We start from the raw sequence: 21,781 nt of genomic DNA, 5'->3' as shown, positions 1-21,781 counted from the left end.
GTTTAATTGCTAGGTGTGGCAATTTCGACTAGATCCCATAAATTTCAAAAATCTTTATTTTAAAATATAAAAAGCTGTATCCAATGAAATACTAGTTTGGTAAAGTTTTAACGGTTAAAAGTTACCGATGATACTGCTCAAACCTCAAATTGCCACATCTTCTTAGATTTAAAGAAGTTTAAAACTATCTGTTATGAAATTTGATAGATCTAATTCCAATTGTAAGAACTAGAACTTAAATTTTCAGGATATGAGTTTAAAATTTCTAATAAGTTAAAGGTGGCAGGTAAACCTGTATTAAATAAATGATTCATTTGTTATAGCTTTTTTTGAATTTAAAATAAGGATTCTTGAAGTATATGGGAGCTAGTATAAAGTGCCACACCTAGTAATTAAACTTGTGGGATTCTAACTTTTGTTCTGATATCATGGCCTTGAGGCCATGATATCTATCATATCATCGGATTAAGATATATATTAAGGTTAGAACGTAAACCACGTTGTATCCTAATCATAACCTATTTAATTAAGAGAACGATACAAACCACATCTTTTCTCTTTTACTTAACCTAATAAAAAATATGTGAGAAGGAGGATGGGTATCAATCAATTAAGCCTAAGCCGTTTTTAAGCCATGCCCATATTAAGCCTATTTTAAGCAGAAGATTAAAAATTTAAGCAACTTTTTTAGCCGATTTTTTGCCTAATCAGTTAATAAGCCTATGTACTAAATATGCCTATAATATGCAAGTGGTTAATTTTTAAGCCCTAGTTTTTAAGCCGATAATTTAATTTAAAGAAAGGAGAGTTCTAAATACGATAATCGTATTTATAAGTATAAAAAATTCTTATATTCTTATTTCTCGATGTTTTAATTTATTTTTTTATTATTTGATATAATACGGATTTTTTTTTATTTATTAATTTGTTTATTCTCTAGTTCTATCAGGTATAAATTTACATTTTATATTTTCTAAGTGTATGTTCGTATCAATCTTTAATTTAGGTTCTACTTTGTCCGTGAAACGTCTCACGTATTGTCGTATGATCGTATAGATTTAAGATTTCAGATTTGTCATTTGTTTATTTTCTATGTATTTCGAGTATTAAGGTGTATATTTGTATGTATTTTCGAACTTATTTATATCTCGTATGTTTGTGTCTTTCAAAATCATTAATATTAGTCGCTTGAGGCTGAGAACTAAATTGGTGTTGTTTTAAAAGGTACTTTCTGGTGTTGTTTTAAAAGGAAAACGTTCACAGCTGTTCTAGTACTTTAACTAATCCATATTATGTTCTCAAGGACCAGGGATCCAATTAATTGTAATAAATCGAGATACAAACCCAGAATTCAAGAATTGTTAAATTCCACGTATTGTCTCTTACCTGTGTAAGTTAAATTCGTGAGCTCGGTAAACACATATTTTTTCATAGGTAGTCTACCTGATTTTCGAAGGTTGAAAACGAAATTTCTTACTTTTGAGTTTAGCATGAACCAAACATTTCTTGGTGGAATAATGACTAGATATATAGCAACCTATCGCCTTCGCCTTCTCCTTCTCCGCTGCTCCTCCCAAAGCTAAAGACTTCTCACTTCTTGAGCTAGAAGCTAAAGACTTCTCCTCCCGAAGGCTAACGCAAGCCGCTCGTCGGCCTTCCCTTCTCCCCCTCCCCTTCCCTGGCGCTGGCGGCGTGCCCAGCCACCGTCCCGGCGTGGCGGCGTCCCCACTCTTCAATCCCGTTTGGGAAAAAACCCTCCCCACCCCCACACCCCGACCCCCAACACCCTAAGATCGAAAACGAAACTATAGTACCGGAGCCCCGGTACTATAGATAGTATAGGAGACTAACTCATTATATATATATATATATATATATATATATATATAACTAGGCTGCTATGCTATTAATAGCACCAAGTCATTGATGCTACCAAGTTTTTGGCCATTGGATTAAGAGATGTGCGGTTAGGATGATGTGGGCCCCCTAGGATTGAGTGGGTGGTTGGTTGAATAGTATGATCTAACAAATGAAAATGATCAAAAGGGTAGATCTAACAGCGGAAAACTTGGTAGCACCAAGTTCTTCGTGCTATTAATAGCATAGTAGCGGGACTCTATATATATATATACTTGAGCACGCGCCTCGCAATGCGCCTCGCGCCTAGGCTCCAAGAGAGTCTTGCGCCTTTTTGTGCCTCGCGCTTTTTCAAACACTAATATATATATATATATATATATATATATATATATATATATATATATATATATATAGAGTTGAGCTAGAATACTATCGATAGCAAACGAGCTCCGTTGCAATCCATTTGTTTTCAATGATGGAGCTTCCAAATTGACGATCGATACCGTTGAATATGATCTATACCACTTGAAGTGTTCAGAAATCAAATTTCATACATTTTCGATATTGTTCTCTTATCCATCGAGTGGACACAAAAATGAATGGCTGAAATTGAATATTATTTAAAAATTGATGATAGGAGTCTTGTAATCAAGATCAAGAGTATAGATATTATTTTAAATAATTTAAAGAATTTTCTAATAAAAATTTAATTGATTTGGATATCTTTACGCCGTTAAACGAGAAAACGTCTCATATCGATCATTAAAATTATAAATTTTGAAACCCTTTGATCATTAGGCAAATGATGTCAAAAAGATTTGAAATTTGATTTTTAAACACTTCAAGTGGTATAGATCATGTTCAACAGTGCCGATCGTCGATTTGGAGGCTCTATCATCGAAATGAAATGGGTGGCAATGGAGTCCGTTTGCTATCGATAGTATTCTAGCTCAACTCAATAAGAGTTGAGCTAGAATACTATCGATAGCAAACGAGCTCTGTTGTCACCCATTTGTTTTCGATAATAGAGCTTCCAAATCGACGATTGGCATCGTTGAACATAATCTATACCACTTGAAGTGTTTAGAAATCAAATTTTATACATTTCCGATATTGTTCTCTTATCCATCGAGTGGACACAAAAATGAATGGCTGAAAATGAATATATATATATATATATTTATAAATATATTAATTTCTCTGCTGATCTAAAATCTGTTAAGTTTATAATCGCTCTTAATTCACATTATTTGATCATTCAAGAATTTGGAGGAGACGGAGATTCATTTAGAAATGCAGACTTGAGGAATCAAATTTTAGACCTTTTAAAAAAGCAGTCTAAAATTTGACTTCAATGATTATTACAACAATGAGATTTTTTTAATAGATGAGTGCAATAATAAGACAGTTTTGTCTAATGGAGATTAAAATTTGCTCAAATTTGAATATCTAGTCGTCGTTAAGTTTTATACGCATGCGAATTTTATTTTATAATAGATAAGTATATTAGTAATTAAGACAATTTTTTTCTAACTGTAGATTATGTTTCACCTGTTTAATATGTGGATAATCTGAACTCTTTGAACTCTTTGACGTTTTCGTCGGCAACCTGGAACTGACCTATCAATTGTAAAAAAAAAAAAAAAAAAAAAAAAAACTTCATTAATATTAATTTGCATTATGAAAATACTACATATTTTGGAATTTTGGATTCAAGAGAAGGTGGAGTAAGAGTTTGGTGGACAATTAGGGGTCATCTAGAAGTGGCTTTTTGGCTTTGCATCTCCCTTGTCAATAGTGGGTGGTGCAGAGATAAAGTGAGGGAGATAAAAAGGGGAACGAAATATACGAAATCTCCTTCATCAACCAATTATGCGTCTCCTTTACGAGGAAAGGATGAGTCCACATTTTGCACGTTTCATGGTACTAATGCGGTTCGATAAATCCACTGTGATATCTTATGAGTTCGAAAAACTATCTAAATGCTTAGTTTTACCACGTTGACTAGAATGCTTAAAAGAGTATAGACGTAGGTTTTAGTTCTCAACCTCGTCCTGTCAATGAATATGACGAGTTCTAAGTGTAAGATCGTAGTGTTTAACTCTACAAATACACTCTTCTATGCGTCAGTACAGAGACGTATCTATCGCAGTCGTGTCCGACCGTACACGGTTCGTTGTGTTTTTACGAACGTAAATTCGTAGTAACTTTCCATTCTAAGTACGGACGCACTTCTATGACTAGGCTCTTGCTCTTCGGGTACTTTTCTAATGTCTCAAGTGTTGACGGCTAAAATGATCCTTTGGTAGCTTGAAGAGTACTAGGCGAGGGTCATGTTGTACTGTAACGTAAGGTACAATTGGAAGTACTGACCGTAAATGGACGTAAGCTCGTTCTCGTTTTAGTATGACTGTGTATAGAGACATAAGAAGTCGTGTTCGTGAACTTTGGTTCCGTAGATTAAGGCAGCCTACTCTAATGTCTTTCGTTTTTGTTGTTTTTTAGGTGTCTATCGTTATTTGAGGTATTAAACGTTTAATTACGTCACGTTTTAAATTTACATATGCTTTCATGTTGACTTTAATTCTATCTTTTTGACTCACCGTTCGAGGTAATGTATATTTCGTGACGTAACTGAATAACTGATAATCCCATCTATGTCAAAAAAAAAAAAAAAAAAATGAAAGTTCTCACATTTATCATTTCTACCTATGTCAAACAGTCTGAAATGTTTACGGAGGATTGTACGTTCAAATGTCGACGAGTACTTTGGTAACGAATTTACTGATTAACGACGAAGAGTTGTTACTCTCGGTTAAGCGAAAAACTTCTCTTCGGGTTTACCAACAGTAACACGAAAATTTGAAACAGTAGTACCTTGGTGGTGGAGCAGAGGAATCCTCTTGCTGGTAAGGATGTCAAGAACTGTATCGCTAGCAATAGTCGACCCGCAACGACGTCAATCTTTCCAACTTTCTCAGTTATTTACTTGTTTTAATTACTTTACTGTACAAATCTTTACATGGGACTTTTTGTTTGTGTGTTTATATCTTGGAAAGTTTAATACTAAGAAAGTATGTGCGGGAGGTTTTTGAATTATATATATATATCTCTCTCTCACACACACACACAACCACATCTTCTGATAGCCATCGTTTGCCTGAGGTAACGATGATTAAATAAAAACTACTACCTCGGAGGTTTAATTGTTAGCTGTGGTAACTTGTATTAGATATGGTGTACTTCGTAAATCTTTAGTTTAAAGTTTAGAAAAGTTGTAGTAACTGGATTACTAGATTCCCAACGTTTTAAATATTAAAATTCCCAGCTATATTCCACAAACGAGCAAATTGTCGCATTTCCTTAGGTTTAATCAACTTTAAAATAATCTTTTAAGAAATTTGTTAAATTTTATCTAGATGTTAGAACTAGAGCTAATGTTTTTAGTATAGTAGTGAAAAACTTCCTATAAATAAAAATCGACAAATAAAAACACAGGTGAACTACGTGTTCTCTTGTTATATTTTTTATTTATTTTAAACTAAAAATCTATGAAAGTCGTCAAATCTAATACAAGTTGTCACGGTTAGCAGCTAAGCCTTCGAGGTAGTAGCTTTTGTTTAATCTTCGTTGTTACGGACAAACAATGGCTATCATAAGATCGAGTTGAAATATATATTTCTCTTTCCTTCTCCCCCTCTCTGTTTCTCTCAAGTGGACCTGATGATAACTATCATTTACTTATCACAAATGATAGATAAAACATCGGGACCTAGTAATGATAAGGTGGATTGGGGTGATTTGGGTTACGTAAACTCTCCATTTTTCAACTATCATTTGTGATATAGTTATCGTAAGGTCGGTGTAAGATATATATATGTGTGTGATAACATCAATGTTTTGACACGGGGAAGAAATTTATATAAGAAAGAATATGTTGTTTCTAAAGCGGGAACTTAGTTAAGGGTTTGAATACTATTGTTAAAAAAAAAAAACGAAAAATTATACTTAGACGTGAAAGATCACCATATACATCTATCTATTTAAACGTATATATATATATATATATACCCCGGATTTGTTGAACTCAAATTACTTAATACTTCGTTCTGTGTTTGGAAGTGTCAACTCGAGCTGTCGTACCTGTCTTACGACTACGTTTGTCTTGATTGTCAGTAACGACCGCTGGTCCTTAGTATATTTTATAGACGGTTTTTATCGGTTTTTGGTTTTTAGGTTTAATACATTACTTGGAAAATAATTTTAGTTGTTACATTTAAGAACGTCGTCAAATCCAAGTAGAAAGAAGTTATTTTAGATTGTCATCATGAGATTATTCTTACGTTTACTATTCCATTTCTAACAATTCAACAACTTTGTTCTTCCTTCTTTTCTTTTATCCTTTTCATTGATATACTATGAAAGGGACGACTTAGTGTTCCTATAGACTACGTTATAGCACTAAGTCAAGTTCGTTGTATCAATAACTGTATACCGTACTTCACTCTACTTTGTCTTTATAATAATACGTCCTTTCGTCAATAATAGTCAAAGTTTATGTGACGTTCGAATTTACCAATTCCACACTTGTTTTTCTTAGGGCCGTAATGCTTGTAAAGTCTACAGAACATTCAAAAAGAAAGACATGACGTCCTATCCGTTTATTGTGTTCATTTTAATGTCTCTTAAAAGGTAAAGACAAAACAGTACCCTTTGGATCATTTTATTTGTTCTTTCTTTCTTTTATGCTTCAATTAATATAGTTTATCAATTGAACAAACTGGGTGGGATGGAATATTTTACAGGAACTACAGACCGTCATGTCAAAATTGGTGTCTTTGTCGATATCTTCAAGGAATCTGTCGTATTTGTTTCGGTTTAATTGTGAAGGGAACAAAATAGGGTTGTGAAGAACCGTATACATAGTTAGTGACTTACTTCGTAACTTTGAAATGAGACCAGGGTATCGTAAAAGAGAGGTTTAGATGTAACATGGTCCGGAGTACGTGAAGGGCTTAAATACCAGGTTATTAAAGTCGAAGAATTAACGAATAGTTAATTCTTAAACTTCTAAACATCAATTTGTAGGAAATGTACTGTTTATTAAGGTTTATAGAGGTTCACTTTCCGAAAGAAAGTTAATGTCTTTGTACGTTTACCTTGATTTCCGTGAAGAGTTTAAGTAATCAAACTACTTACCATTTTATCTGTTCCTGACTTGATAATAGAACCTTTGTTCTTTCTCTTTCCCTTTTTGTTGGGTGTCTTACTCTTCTTTTTACTTGTAACTAAATAGTTTTCCGTTGACATGAGTTGTCGAGGTGTTACGGGTTCCTAGATTTAGGTCGTAAGTAAAGTACGATTATGTTCCGGTAAGATGTCCTGTTTACTCTCTTGGATTACTAAACACGTCAGAAAAAATTAAAAATGGCCTTTTTAAAATATCACGTTATTAAAGAGAACTAGGAACAGAGGAACTATTCAGACGGTACGCTAAGTATTTAGGAGGTGTCCTACGATTATGTTCCGGTAAGATGTCCTGTTTACTCTCTTGGATTACTAAACACGTCAGAAAAAATTAAAAATGGCCTTTTTAAAATATCACGTTATTAAAGAGAACTAGGAACAGAGGAACTATTCAGACGGTACGCTAAGTATTTAGGAGGTGTCCTTTTCCACGTAATCGGTACCAACCGTGTTAAGTATATCGTCCTCGGTAAGATGTCCTGTTTACTCTCTTGGATTACTAAACACGTCAGAAAAAATTAAAAATGGTCTTTTTAAAATATCACGTTATTAAAAGAGAACTAGGAGCAGAGGAACTATTCTGACGGTACGCTAAGTATTTAGGAGGTGTCCTTTTCCACGTAATCGGTACCAACCGTGTTAAGTATATCGTTCTCGGTTAGTTAGAGGGTACAAAAATAGGAATTTTATATATTTACATTGGTTCTAAGTGTGGTTATAGCCTTATATTATCTTGTTAGGGTAATTAATATCTAGGTGGATGTAATTTTGATAGTATAAAAAAAGAAGGCTCAAGATTATTTGGTGTGTTAAATACATCACTGTAAACGTGTCTGCCCGTAGAGTCTTCTTACTTTAGGAAGTATCCCGGTTGTTGCTGCCGTCAGGTAATTATGCGTTCACGAGTAAGATAGAACCAGAAGTCGTCCTTGTGTACGCCGTCCGAGACTCAGAAATAGGTTTTCAAGCAACCACCGTATAACTCTTGTCTACGCTGTCGGAGTCCCAAAAATAGGTTTATAAGAAATGACCGTATCCATTTTGTGTACACTGTCAGAGACTCAGATATAACCGTACAGCTGTCATTATCAGAGAGAACTGTGTTTTTAACAGGTAAAAGGTCTTCTGAAAAACGTTGTGACTACAAGCTGTAAAAAACCCAGTTCTAGGATATTGCTGATTTGAAAATTTCTTGAAGGTTTTTCATTTAGAGATGTTAATAATGGTAATAAAAAGGATTGTAGTTTTATATTCCTATTCCTTCCACCACTTCTTCGATCATTTGCCCTCTTTTAAAGTGGGTCTTACTTTTGTGTGTGTGTCTCTGTGCTCGAGACAACGACAATGTAATTAATACGACGAGTAAAGACGTTGAAAAACCCTTAGAGCGACGGTGGTATTGGTGAACAGATTAGATTCAGTGACCTATTAAAAGAAGTAGTGAATTAAGAAGGTAACTAAAAAGAACGCTCAGTTGGTTAAAGTGGATGCTTAATTTAGTGCAAACGAGAAGTGATTATTAGGTGTTTTAGTATGGTGTGAATAGTCTTCTAATCTTTTGGTATGTGATCGTGTTTGTTGGTAAATATTAAAAGAAGTTATTGCAAAGAATCGAAGATCTATACTTGGACGTTTTGTGTAATTTCTCATTGATCTTGGACGGGAATTTTTTTTTTTTTAGTTTAAAGTTTTAAAGTGTTATCGTTTCTGCACTCGAGGGACTTCTAGCTCGGGTGTTCTACGTTATATCGTGTTTGTTGTATGTGCTCGTGTGCGCCCGCGTGTGTACGTACGTGCGCACCGGCGCGCGCGCGTGTTTTCCTTTGCGAGTTCGCTCTTAAGGTAGTTACTAGAGATGAGTGGATTTGTCTATACGGGCAATGACATATATACGCCTACGTTTCCGCGCCCTACCTCTTTATACTGGACTACTAGTTTTCTGTTTTGGGAGTGAGTATAGTTTCAATCGTTAAAATTTACTTGTTTTGTGTTAGGTTTTCGGTTAAGTCGAGGCAGCTAGTGGACCCCTCGAAGGTACCCCATTACGAGGCCCTTTAGCTGGACGTTGACCATGCAGAGTAAGCGTATTTCGCAGGGGCCGCGGGGGTTATGGAGCTAATGGGTAGATGTTGGCTAGGTTTTGGGGTTGCTTTGTAGTATTATTCTAGTGTTTGCTAGCGTTGTTCTCGATCCCAAACTCCTTAGCTAGCTGTCGCTCGTGGAAACCTCTAATAGCCACCCGAACACGAACTTAGGCCGCCCCCCCAACTGGACGGTAAGGCGCTCGAGGAAAACCTCCGCTAAACGCCGCTAGAACGAATCCTGGATGTTCGAGCTTCTTTAACTCCCTAATTAGCGGTTTTTAACCGCTATTAACCCTCTTTTAGCCCCCTCTTAGCCCCTTCTCTCTGCTACTATGGAACGCTCTTCCCGGGCTCCTTGACCAGTAATAGCAAAGAGAGGCGCATATCTCTCTCTCTCTCTCTCTCTCTCTCTCAGCGGAAATGAGACAAAGCCACGCTTGAAATGAAACACCTCAAATGTGCTACCCCCGTTTAAATGTGGCTCCAGGAGGAAAGAAAAATCGCAATTAATGATCAAAGAGGAGCTCAAAAGAATAAAATGTGTATCTAGAGATTGGAATGATAATAATCTCATAATCTAAGCGATGTGTTGGATGACAACTCTATAACGCTATCATGTCCCTGATTTGAGTATGTAAAGCATTTCGTTCAACGTTATACCTTTATCATGTCCATGATAGGTATGTAAAATGACTTGCATTTTACGCTTTAACGTTCCCCCTAAACTCTTAAAAACATAAGCCTCCCTTTTATTTTTGGGCACTTGGGCCAAATTCATTGAGCGGGTACTTGGTTCGTCTTGTTGGTACCGCAGGGAAGAGGCAGGAGCGATAAAGGGACGCGGAGGAGAAGTGGAGGGCGCGGAGGAGAAGAGGGGAGCAAAAGCTGCTTGCTTTGGGGGGAAGAGGAAGAGAAAGAGATAGGGGTGAGCGAAAACGAGAAGGAGAGGCGAATTACGTTGCCTCGTGGGGCGCGGCTGAGGAGGCCCGGGGAGATTTAGCCAGCGAGAGGGAAAGGGGTAGAAAAATATGCTGCTAAAAACTAGTTAAAACACATCAAAAGTAGCTTGATTAGGCGCACAAAAAACCTCGAATACCGTGGAGATCTACGGTGACAAAGTCGACCAATAAATGACAATATCTAACTTACCTTTTTGTTTTTCCACTTCTATATCGTCACACTTAGGACGAATCATCCGAATTAAACACGATCAACAACCTTAATAACTATAAAATTTGGTATTGAATGAAAATTCCCCTAACTACACATGATCGTTACACTTGACATCCCAAGCTTCACAGAAAAACTGAACTGTTTATATCAATTGAGATATACTAATAACCTTTAAATAAGGTTGACCTTCCCGGTTAATCACATCCCAAAAGTTAAAATGAAGGATTAACATTACTTCGGAACTAGATGATTCGTCTAATCTTGATTATAACAATCCAAGAAGTTCAAAGCGATTTAATCTAAATCCATAGTTAAATGAATATTGTATATTTACCAAATTACATACGAGACATCAGGAAAATATGTAACTCACTCATATTGTATTAAGATCGTCTTTAAAACAATATAAACATTGGATATATATAGATCCGACGTATCAAAAAAAAACAAATTTTAAAGGCAATATAGATGTCCTAGATTTTAGACCTAATATAGAACATCGTTGTGGCTATCCGTTAGAGCTTCTATAGTGGAACTCCATACACACGACCCAACAATCGTCTCTTGGTATAGATATAAGATAAATAAAAAGCCGTATAAATTCAAAAACAAGTGAAACGATGTAGCACTTTCCTATCAGCTCCCGGGTAAATTGAGACTTTCAATATCGTCTTCATCCACCCATTAATTCGTTCTGTTACACCGTAGAAAATAAAGATTTACCGTGCTAAAAATACGAAGCAATCGAAAGACAATAGAAATATTTGAACAAACTGAAGTTATTATATGATTATAAAGACAAACACAAACTAGTTGAAAAAGTATGGCATACCTAGTAAAGATCCCGTAATGCACAGGATTTTAGACGTCTACACTATGAAAGTCTTCTGTGTTCCGTGAGACCTTTCGACGAAGTTGTAATGGTATAATTCTGTGGAGAACATTCCAAAGATTGTATATCAAGATAACGAAAATAAACCAAAGTCACACTTAAAAGGATACGACATTCGATCGTCTAACCCTTAGTATAGTTAAAAAAGGAGGGATGATTACTAGTTTAAATCTAAACGTCGAATCGATAGTGTTCAAATTACTCAAACTTGCGGTTTGGAGTTAGAATTTCTCTGAAGTTCTTCCTCTATAACAACGTAACTAATCACTACGACCATGAGGTACGTAGTCACTGGGTCCGTACCTTAACCATCCACTTGATTAAGATGGTAAATTACGACAGAGAGGGTGTGGGGTGTTGTGGTGGGTTGGGACGGGTGTGGTGGTGCGCGTTTTGTTGGGGTCGGGGGGCGTGGGGGGTTGTTTTTTTTTTTTTTTTTGTGAGAAAAGGTTTATCAACGGAAAACCTGACGTAGTCTTATCGAAACTTGACAGTTATTAAATAAAGAAAGGGATCATTCCTGATGCATAGAAATCAACAGGATTGATTAATCACGAATCACCTTGTATACTTTCTTTAATCATACGTTGACTGTGTACCTTGAAATGAAAATAGTCATTCATGACTAAAACTTGTAGATGATAGAATAATATACCAACGTCCGTTTCAATACACGACGGCTCTTATAGGGACATTAAGGATAAGGACCTGGTAGACGAAACGAACGACGAGAAAGACGTAGACCTGATGGGTGATTACTCAAATGTAAACCATTGTCGGGAAGATATCTATTAATGAAGTAATTACTTCTTGATATAAACTACAAACTCACTAGAAGTACTAACGACAATACAATTACAACAAGTGTCAACCTAAAGATGGGTTCGTACGACGCAGTTCTTCTCTCTCTGACTTCTAAAGACGATTACTTTGACGTTGTGTCTATAAGAAACAAGGCGGAGTATTTTAAGTGGTTAAAGAACTTCTTCGGAGTAGTTAAAAACCACTATGTTCCAATACAGTTTAAGACGTCTAATAATAGTAAAATAAGAATTTGCCTTTTACTATGGAAAACAAAAATGACCAAATAACTAACTCCCGATGAAGCAGTAGATATAAGGTCTGGAAAAACTTCTTTACAAATGCACTAACTAAATCTATTACCAAATCACTAACTAAATCTATTACCTAAATATTTTAACCAAAAAGGATAAAAAATCACTTGTAAACTAGTTAAAGGTTTGGAAAAACTTCTTTAAAATGATTTCCACCACTAGCTAAGGGAGTTAACCAGTGTAAAACTTTATTCTACTGGACATCGTTACAAATCTTATCCAAAGTAAAACAAAGTGTTCATCTTTTATAAAAAAAAATAAAAAAAGAACAAAGTATATCGATGTTCGAACAATCTTGTATTTAGTGCTTTAGGTACACGTTTAAAAGAATGGCTACGTAAAACAAATGTCCAGTACACAATAACGTTCCCTCTACTGGTTTTATGTGCTCCTCCATGAACGTTAGTTTAATGATGAAAGTGTATTTTAAGGTCGAAGTCACAACCGTGAAGAATCCAAAGTAGTAGAATATAAGGCCCCATCAGCCAGTCCGAGAACTTGGATGCTCGGATACTGAAACATATGTAATTCAAATATATCAAATAGAATTGAAGAATCTTAAGGTACTCCCTTTCTTCTTTTTTTTTTTTTTTCATACTGTAGATCTTGTAATAGTTTGAATTTAATCACACTACCGAAACAATAAGTGCATAATAAGAGGTACTATAGAGAACTAAGTAAAAGACCAAAACAAGTGACAAAACTACATAGGTGCATTAAAAGATAAGGTCAAAACCGCTCCGTTAGACCCACTTCGGACGTTTCGAAAAAGTCGAGTTGTTGGTTTCCCTCTTTAGTGGGAAGATTATCTACCTTTCCTCTTTAGTCGACTACTTCGAGGTAGACTTCTGGTGGAACTCGAACTTGATTCTCTTAACTAGAGTTCACCGGTATCGGAAAGGTACCATATAAAGTCAGACCCAGTTAAAAATAGTTAAAAGTAAAAAGAAAATGGATTGTAGTATAGAAAATATGATTATAGTAAGACATCAAGACTACAAAAACGTATAAAAGAAGAAGTGAACCTTCTAGTCTTCGTGAACCAGAAAAAGGCCAAGGAACTGTGGAACATCAAAACCGTAAAGAGAATAGAAATACCCTTATAAAGTTTACGTTTGATGTCCGTCACTTTTACCAAAGACTCCCTTGTAGCCGTTTTTCCTCTCTACATATACGTGAACGTGACTCCGACAAGCCTTTTATTTGCCTTCGATCCTACGTCCACCCAAAAGTCCGATCCATAAGGAGTCAACCATCAAATTTCGACATATACGCTTTATAGACGAGTATCATTCGATCGTGATGGTATACGCATTATCATCTATTACTGGTTACGGAAGATATAGTCGCCAGGCAATAACTAAGAAAATAAACATTAAAGAACACGAAGAAAATTGTTTATAGTTCATTGAATATAATTCGGTTAAGGTCGACGGATTCGTGTACTAAAAACGACAATTATTAACACATAAGTTCTTTGACGTTCTTACCTTTGGAAATTGTGGACAGGAGAGTTTTTACTTAGTAAGTATCGATACGTAATACTCTCACAAAAAAGGGGAAAAAAAAAATGAGTAGATTAACACAGTTACGGGTCTTAGATTTGGATCACGAACAGCATTTCCGTCATATTTCAATTATCTGAACACATAGATATAAACAGTTAAAAAAAAAAGACAAAAGGGATTATGGTCGTTACGATCGTACAATGGTACAGAGTTACTCCTTCCTGCCCAATAAGTGTGTTCACGTTAGTAAGAACGTCGATAACACGAATACAAAACCTCACCAAATGTCCATGGCCTCTGTTTCATACTACTGTAAAAAAATTGCCGAGTGTGAAGGTTAGTTCAAATAGAATTTAGTCTTCCCGTCCCCCCCCCCCTTCGTTCTCTTTATCGTCGACTACCGAGTCCAATAAGGCTCGAAGTAGGCAACGTTGTCGTCAAAATCGTTATCGGAAGTTAATAGTTTGACACTCAGAGTAGACTACCTTCTAATCGATCAAAATAAGTGAACATACCGGTACGTAAGGTTCGATGTTTTGAAGTAAACCGTTGTACTTTGAAGTAAACCGTTGACCTAGGCGTTAAATTTTCATGAAAGCACAATCTTTAACCCATCTTAATCTGCGTTTAGCATCAACCAGTAAAAGTCCACGACGTCCTCTTTTTGTAAGAAACCGTGCGCACTGACAAAATTCTTGAACCTTTAACCTTACCGAATTTTTTAGTATGGAACTCCGGTAGGATTTTGTAAAGTAAAGTTTTAACGGTGAGCAGTAAAACGAGGGTGAAACTTCTTATCAGAGTTTTAAAAACTGTAAGTAAAGATGCAGATCATAATTATAGAACATTTATGTTTTGTTTTACGATACGAAGTTCTCTTTTAAATTAAACTACGTAGTCGAAACAGGGAACCGATGAGATTTATAGAACTCTTGTAAGAGTATGTGTTGTTTACAATAACTTCGTCGTCCTTCTAAAAAGTTGTCCAACCTACACTACGGGAATATTTTGGGTGCTTGTGGAAGTTTGGACTTTTCCTTTTAAATTTTGTTAAGTTTTGGACCGGCTACAACATCGTCCGTTATCGATCCATCGACGTATCCTTCTTTTCCTGGTTTCGTCTAATTTTCATGTTCGTTTTGAACTCTTTTATAGACTCCTAGTCAGCCTCTTTGTTTCGTTTATTGTATTGAGTGAAACGTCAAAGGGAGTGATGTACGGTTGATAGGTTCATGAAACCTCAAGGAAACGATGATCCAGCAACGACGTTATAATAGCGGTTCTTAGCAGTTTAGTTCCTTCGTTTTCGTACTCTTGTTCAAGGGCCCCGTCTACATGGCAAACTCTAGAAAAAGACTCGAGTTTATTGACGGGAAATCTGTTTTTCGTTTCCGGAGTTGACTGATTTTCATCATTACTAAAAAGCGAAAAACTGGTATTAGTAGGTCTCCGTGTCCGTGTTGTACATTACGTTTGATCTTTCCATCCTAGTGAAAATGGACATTCGCTCAAGCCTATTGGACGTTCTTCTTATCCTATCAGTTTAGTTTACACGTTAGTCATAGGTAATTTTGGGCCATTTAAGTCGTGATATTTTATGACAAGCGAAAATGCCCGAGATCTTAGTCGGATTTATTCCTTGAACGGACTATTCCCATACACTCGTCTTAACGTCGTTCAAAACTCCGTCGGGGTTCACACCGTATTAGTTTTCTTAAGATCGTCGTCTTATTTTTGTTTTTATGATAATCTGTTTACATAGCTATGTACATATATTATTAACATCGACTTTCTGTTTAATACTGCTGTTGGGTCAGATCCATCTCCAAATTGAATACTGTGGACTTTTGGTTAAGTTCCATCGGTATAATTCTGTTAGTACGTAATGAAGGTTTTGTTCATACGTAGTCAAATATCGGGTAATGGTCATTGAGGAGTGGTGGTCACAAGAATCAGGAGTGAAGAGATGAGAATTATATCTATTTTCATGACGCTTCAAGGAGTATACGACATTTGACATAACGTGGTACTCACTGGACATCTATTTCTCCTGCGGAAGTTCATGTATCTTTACTAAACTTTACTTTTATTTGGACAAGAAATATCTTCTTGAAATGATATTTAGGTTATGTATAATACATTCCTAACCCATGACGTGAAGTACTTTCGTTAAACGGTCAGTTCCATAATTGCACTATAATACAATAAAGAGAGTTATGTCAACTATGTTTTCTGTTGTCAAATTCGTATTTCAGCGTGTTCCAAGTTCCAATTATACTCCTTACTCTTTCGTATGTTCGTTTTCCGGTCCAGGTTAGGGAGATATTTCACGTGAGTTAGGAAGGAGAAAGTTCTACCAAGCGTTTCGTAGACTGGAATGGTAGCGTTTTGTTCGTTTCCGTCTTTTGTCAAATTTTCTTCCTATAATTACGTACAGTATTTTTAAATAATTAAGTATGTATGAATTTTCCGGTCTTTATATAGCTACATCTAAAATGATATCGTTTTTACTAATTACTTGTTTTCTGTTCGGTAGAAATCTATCGAAAAACTGGTCATGTTCGGTACGTCTAGTCGCTTGTCTTATTTTTGAAGTTGACGCACTAAAAATTATCGCAATCTTCTTTTTCCTGTTTATTCACCTATGTATTAATACGTTCAAAGAAACAGAATGGATTATCCTCTTCTACGTTACGTAACAGGTAGATTCTGTACATAGTGTCATTATTACACAGATGAAATAGAAAAGGAAGGACTATGTTTTGTCCGAGTATATTGAGAGAGTGGGTTCGTTCACTGCAGAATCGACCACGAGTTTAATTAAATGTGTTCATGACGATTTTCAGGTTTATCATTTCTATTAGCCAGTTTTACTCCTCAGGCTTGTGTTTAAATGTAGTCTTTCCTGGATCGTATATCAAGGGGTTCGTGCAAATTTGAAATCATACGACTAAGTATACGAACAGTAAAGTCAGTATTCATGGACTTTTAGGGCGTATTCCAACTCTTACTACAAATCCACAAACTTCAACGTTAGAACAGAAGTGTTCGGTTTATCCCAAGCATTAGTTCGTATGGACCAAAGTTTTATCAGAGTAGTATGTAGTACGTTCCTTAATTGAATTCTTTTTTATTTAGAAGCCCCTCCCTATTCTCTACTACGATCAATCTTGTCATTTGTTACAGGTTAATTCTAGTTTTAACATTTGAATTTTGATGTGTTTATTTAAAAGTAAAATGTTTTTAATTTCTCCTCTTTGTTCTTTCCCACTTTTACTAATCTTTACCGAGTGTTACTAAATGTGTTAGGTTCTCTCATGACTGGTTTCGTGGACGAAGACGTCGACTCCGATCTACTACGGGGCCTGACTCAAACAGTAATAGGGGAAACACCATGGAAACGAAACGAGATGATATCGATATTCTATTTTTGCGTTTCCCTAAATTTGTATAATAACTTTTCCTTGTTAAAAGAAATTAGTTAAGAAACATTTACCTGTGATTTGTGGATGGGTCAAGGTTGAAAATTTGTTAAAAATTTTTCCACTGTTCGTCTTTCTTTCCGGTTGATAGTTTGCTTTGTCACTTAGACTTAAACGTCTAAGTATTTTTCTTTTTGATCCAGTTTTTACGGAATACGCTGAACTCGTTATCGTGTTTAGTTTGAAATATAAAAAAAAGTTGGAATGTACGTGTGTATTCTTGAATATATGTCATTCTTCTTACCCTAGAACGGAACATATTCTTTTTCCTCTAAGTCTATATTGAATGTTCTTCTTCATGTCCGGGGTACTTTGTCATCTAGGTTCTTGACGGCCTCTTTTTGGTCGTATTTCGGGAGACTCCGGGAATTTCTACGTTTACCATCTTCGTCCAGTCAAGTGTCTCGTATCAATCTTGTTATTTCTCCCCCTTTTTTTTTGAGGGGTCGTTTAACTTTCAATTCTACAACCTAGTTAAACTAAGCGCATTAGCTCGTGTTACGATTTTACGATCTAGTCAAGTTCGTCGTTTCGTTCGTGTTATTTCTCTTTTCTCTTGATTGTCATTCACAGGTCTCGGTTCTACGGTCAAAGTCTAGTAGTCCAAGTAAAATTGCTGTTATTTAACGTTTATCGTCATTTCTCACAATATTGTTATTTAACGATGTTAGGTTTTTTTGTGTACTTTTGCTTGTTTATGCGGTGACTAGTTAGCTTGATGTTGTTGTTTATACTCTCAACTACACAAATAACCTACTTCCTTGGTTGAAGCCTAGCGCGCTAGCACATCTAGCGCACGGGGCACAAGAACATGACACCTTCTTAGCTGCCAGCGGGTAGTGAGTGACTGCGTTTTTCTGTACTTTAATCTCTCTCGCGATCTCTCTCTCTCTCTCTCTCGATCTCTCTCTCTACATCTCTCTCGATCTCTCTCTCTACATCTCTCTCTCTCTCTCTCTGGAACCTTGGACCACGCATGCTGCAGCTCTCCCACCTCTCGCCGCTGCCACCGCTTGGGCCGCTGCCGAGGGCGGCGGCGCAAGAGGGTGAAGGTTAGGAGGCTGGTGTAGCAGCAGCAGCAGCAGCAGGAGCAGCCGCCGCCGCCGCCGCCGCCGCCTCCTCCTGCTCCTCCGCCACCCACCGCGAATACCAAGGTTGTGTTCGCTCGCTTCCAGCCCTCCTCTTTTGGGATGGCGCGCTCCAAAGCGCGCACTTCACTTGGTTGAGCTATAACACCCGGCCCGGACAAAAACTTTCCGTATAAACGTCTAATTTCTTAGGCCAGGCCGGGTATAAGTCGGGTTATTCGACTCCAGGTTTAGGAAGCCGGAGGAACGTTTTGAACCCTCTTAACAAACCAAAAGGGGGTTTCTTTCTCTATCTCCCTCTCTTAGTCGTCACCACTATTCGTTGTTAAATACCGAGTTTTGGCTGATAGGGATCGCGTTCATTGTTTTCTAAATCATCAACTATGGGTTCAAAGGTTCAAGCTTAGGATCAACTAAGTATAAAGGTCGATTCAAACAAAAAATTTTTTTATGTTAAATACTGAGTTTAACTTATGTCTACACTGTTCTTTGACTTTACCTTAACACTTTAAACTTTGATTTTATCTTAAACAGATCGTCGTGGCGAGTTTAATGTGTAGCAGTTTGTTATGATATGAGTCTTTTCATATTGGTTACGCGGGATGTTACTACAAGTAAAAACCAAAAAAGAGAAAAGGAGAGAGAGATCGGTCATTATAACGAGTTATATATATATATATCTCAGGTCGATACCACGAACATTTTCATGGTTCGTGAACCACGAACATTTAAAAAATAGGAATCTAGATAAGAAGCCTAGTAAAAGTTGGTAATCTAATATGATAAGTTGGTTGGTAGGTGAGTTGGGATTCCTCGGGTGTAGTAGAATTGGCATATAGAAAATTAGATTACCGATTTTTAGTTGTTCGTGGTTCATAAAATTTTTTGTATCCTCGAGTTAATATATATATATATATATATATACGTGAGATACTCTTTGGAATCGTGTTTACACCGTTGTTAGTACGTTGTGGTTTAGTCTTATCTCTCTATAATTTAGTCCCCCCGACGTAGGTGGTATAGAAACCGTGTTAGAGGTAATGAATTGAAGCCGCTTAGTTTCACCCTGGGTAGTGAGGGTGTAGTAGAAACCTGGAAAGGGAAGAAACAACAGAGAAGAGATGTCGTAAATTAAGTTCATTGAGTTTTCCTTGGAAAGTACTCACTCCCCGTGAGGGTGAAAAGTCGCTACCCCTGGGGTTTTGAGGTGCTGTTTCATATATATACCTACTTTCTTCTCCTTCTTTGTTCCTTCGTTTAACCTACTTTTCTTTCCTCCTCTCCTCAACCTCTTGTTCTCCCGCTCGTTAAGTTCCCTGTCTCTTTATATGATTAGTATTCTCAGAAGAAGAAAAAAAAAGAAAAAAAAAATTCACTCTACTCTAATTAATACGCGAGTATAATGGCTGCCATAGATCGTATTGACTGACTCCCTATTAACCATAAGCTTTAAAGTTTAAACTTTAGATTAATAAAATGTAAAGATCGACTCTGGCGATGAAGCTAGAAAATCTATTATACCTTAGACTTAGTTAAGGTTTAAAAAAACAAGACGCTCTGGTACTCAATTTAGGGATTTAAATTATAAATTATCCAATTATAAAACATAATATATATTACTCAATTTAGAGACAGAGGTCACTCACGTTGAAGAGTAAAATATTCTAGTACTCAAGTTAAAAGTGAAAGTTGTGAATTACCTAATTTATTTATAGGCGTACTATATTATCCACTTAGAAGTAGATATATATATGATAGAATAGATAGTTAAAATACTTATTAACAGATATATGGAGAGTATGCAAACTTTTATAGGCTAAATAAAAAAAAAAAAAAAGATTTTATAGGGAATATACAAGGTGGCAACAATGTTTTATAAGGGTGTAAATAGAGGATAATTCAATTGAACCCAATTTGCACTCAATTTATAGATGGTGTCAATTTTTTTTAATTTTATAGTTAAAACGGGAATTGAATTTCCGTTTATTTTTTACAACCACTGCCATTTCCCCGTATAATCTTTTCTGGTTTTCAGTTTTATGAAAAACACGGAGATTGAAATTCCTGTTTATTCTTTCAGTCACTATTATCTTCCCATATAAACTTTTCCGTTTTATCATTAAAATGTCCATATTGTCTCAATTAATTAACTAAAATTGAGATCTCCATATAATCTTTATATAACTTTGCATCTTTCCCATAAAAGTTATAATTGGAAAATTCTCCCGATTTAACTTTTCAGCTTTTGAAAAGTCCTCATATATTCATTAACGGGAAATTAAAATGTATAGGAAACGTAAATAGTGCGGGTATTCATTTTTACAACTATATGTATAAATTCTAAGAATTTTGAACACGAGGAAAAAAAAAAACCCGACCTAATTTAAGAAACCGATATACTAAAGTTATTCTCGAAGGACAGGGCGCGTGGTACACACTATTTAAATTACGGAGGATAACAGGTCAAAAAAAACCATGTTGAAAAAAAAAAATTATATATATATATATATATATATATATATATATATATATTTTATTATTTAGAGAGTTTGACCAGGTCGTCACTACTGTGTTCCTTTTTCCTGTTTAAAGAAAAAGAGCATCGTTTGTTGCTTCAAACCGTGTAACTTAACCCGAGTTTTTTTGCTTTTCTTTTTTTCTTTTCTTTTTTTTCTCGTCGAGATCTGGATTGTCGGGCCCGTGATTATTCACGAAGACGACGATAACACTTCACCATAGAGTGGCAAGTGACGGTGTTTTAGATTCTCGGGTCGAAAACTGGAACATTAACTTACTGTGGGGTAAGGATTTCGAGAAGAATAATTTAACAACATGAGTAGTATCTTAGGAAAGAGCATTTCTTTTTAACTCTACGATCACAAAATTAAACGTTCAGTTCACTAACCCACATCAAAGAGATGTTAGTGCGCTGCTAGGGCGATTAGTAGTCAGTTCACTTGTAGACTCGGGTAGGGTACATACTTCAAAAAAAATGAGATTAGGCTGTTAGTTAGCTACTCGACGCCTTATTGAAACGTACCTTTCATGAGGGGGAATAATGGTTTAAAAATGACGTTTTATAATCAACGGATGTAATTTAACTCAACTTCATGATTGGGGGGTATAAACTCTGAGCTATATTGTACAAACTCAAATCTATTAAACAATCACGCAGAACGTGACATCCCCGGTTTTTAGTAGGTACATTGCATGGAAACTGATAAATGATTTATTTTTTGCTAGCGTACTTTTTCTGTTATTATAACTCACCTTTTAACACGCGTTTTTAGGGAAAATTAGATATCCACAAACTAATTTCCCCGAAACGTTAC

At 35.9% G+C, this 21,781-nt stretch overlaps 1 protein-coding gene across 2 annotated transcripts in view; it reads right to left on the bottom strand.

Annotated features, from left to right (window-relative positions):
• The window catches only part of LOC109706738 (protein EMBRYO SAC DEVELOPMENT ARREST 3, chloroplastic), a 31,690-nt gene that overhangs the window by 5,243 nt on the left and 4,666 nt on the right, over positions 1–21,781 (bottom strand). The window lies entirely within an intron of this gene.

The sequence above is a fragment of the Ananas comosus genome, linkage group 2 (assembly GCF_001540865.1).
Source record: "Ananas comosus cultivar F153 linkage group 2, ASM154086v1, whole genome shotgun sequence".
NCBI lineage: Eukaryota > Viridiplantae > Streptophyta > Magnoliopsida > Poales > Bromeliaceae > Ananas > Ananas comosus.
This window is presented reverse-complemented; position numbering and strand designations above follow the sequence as displayed.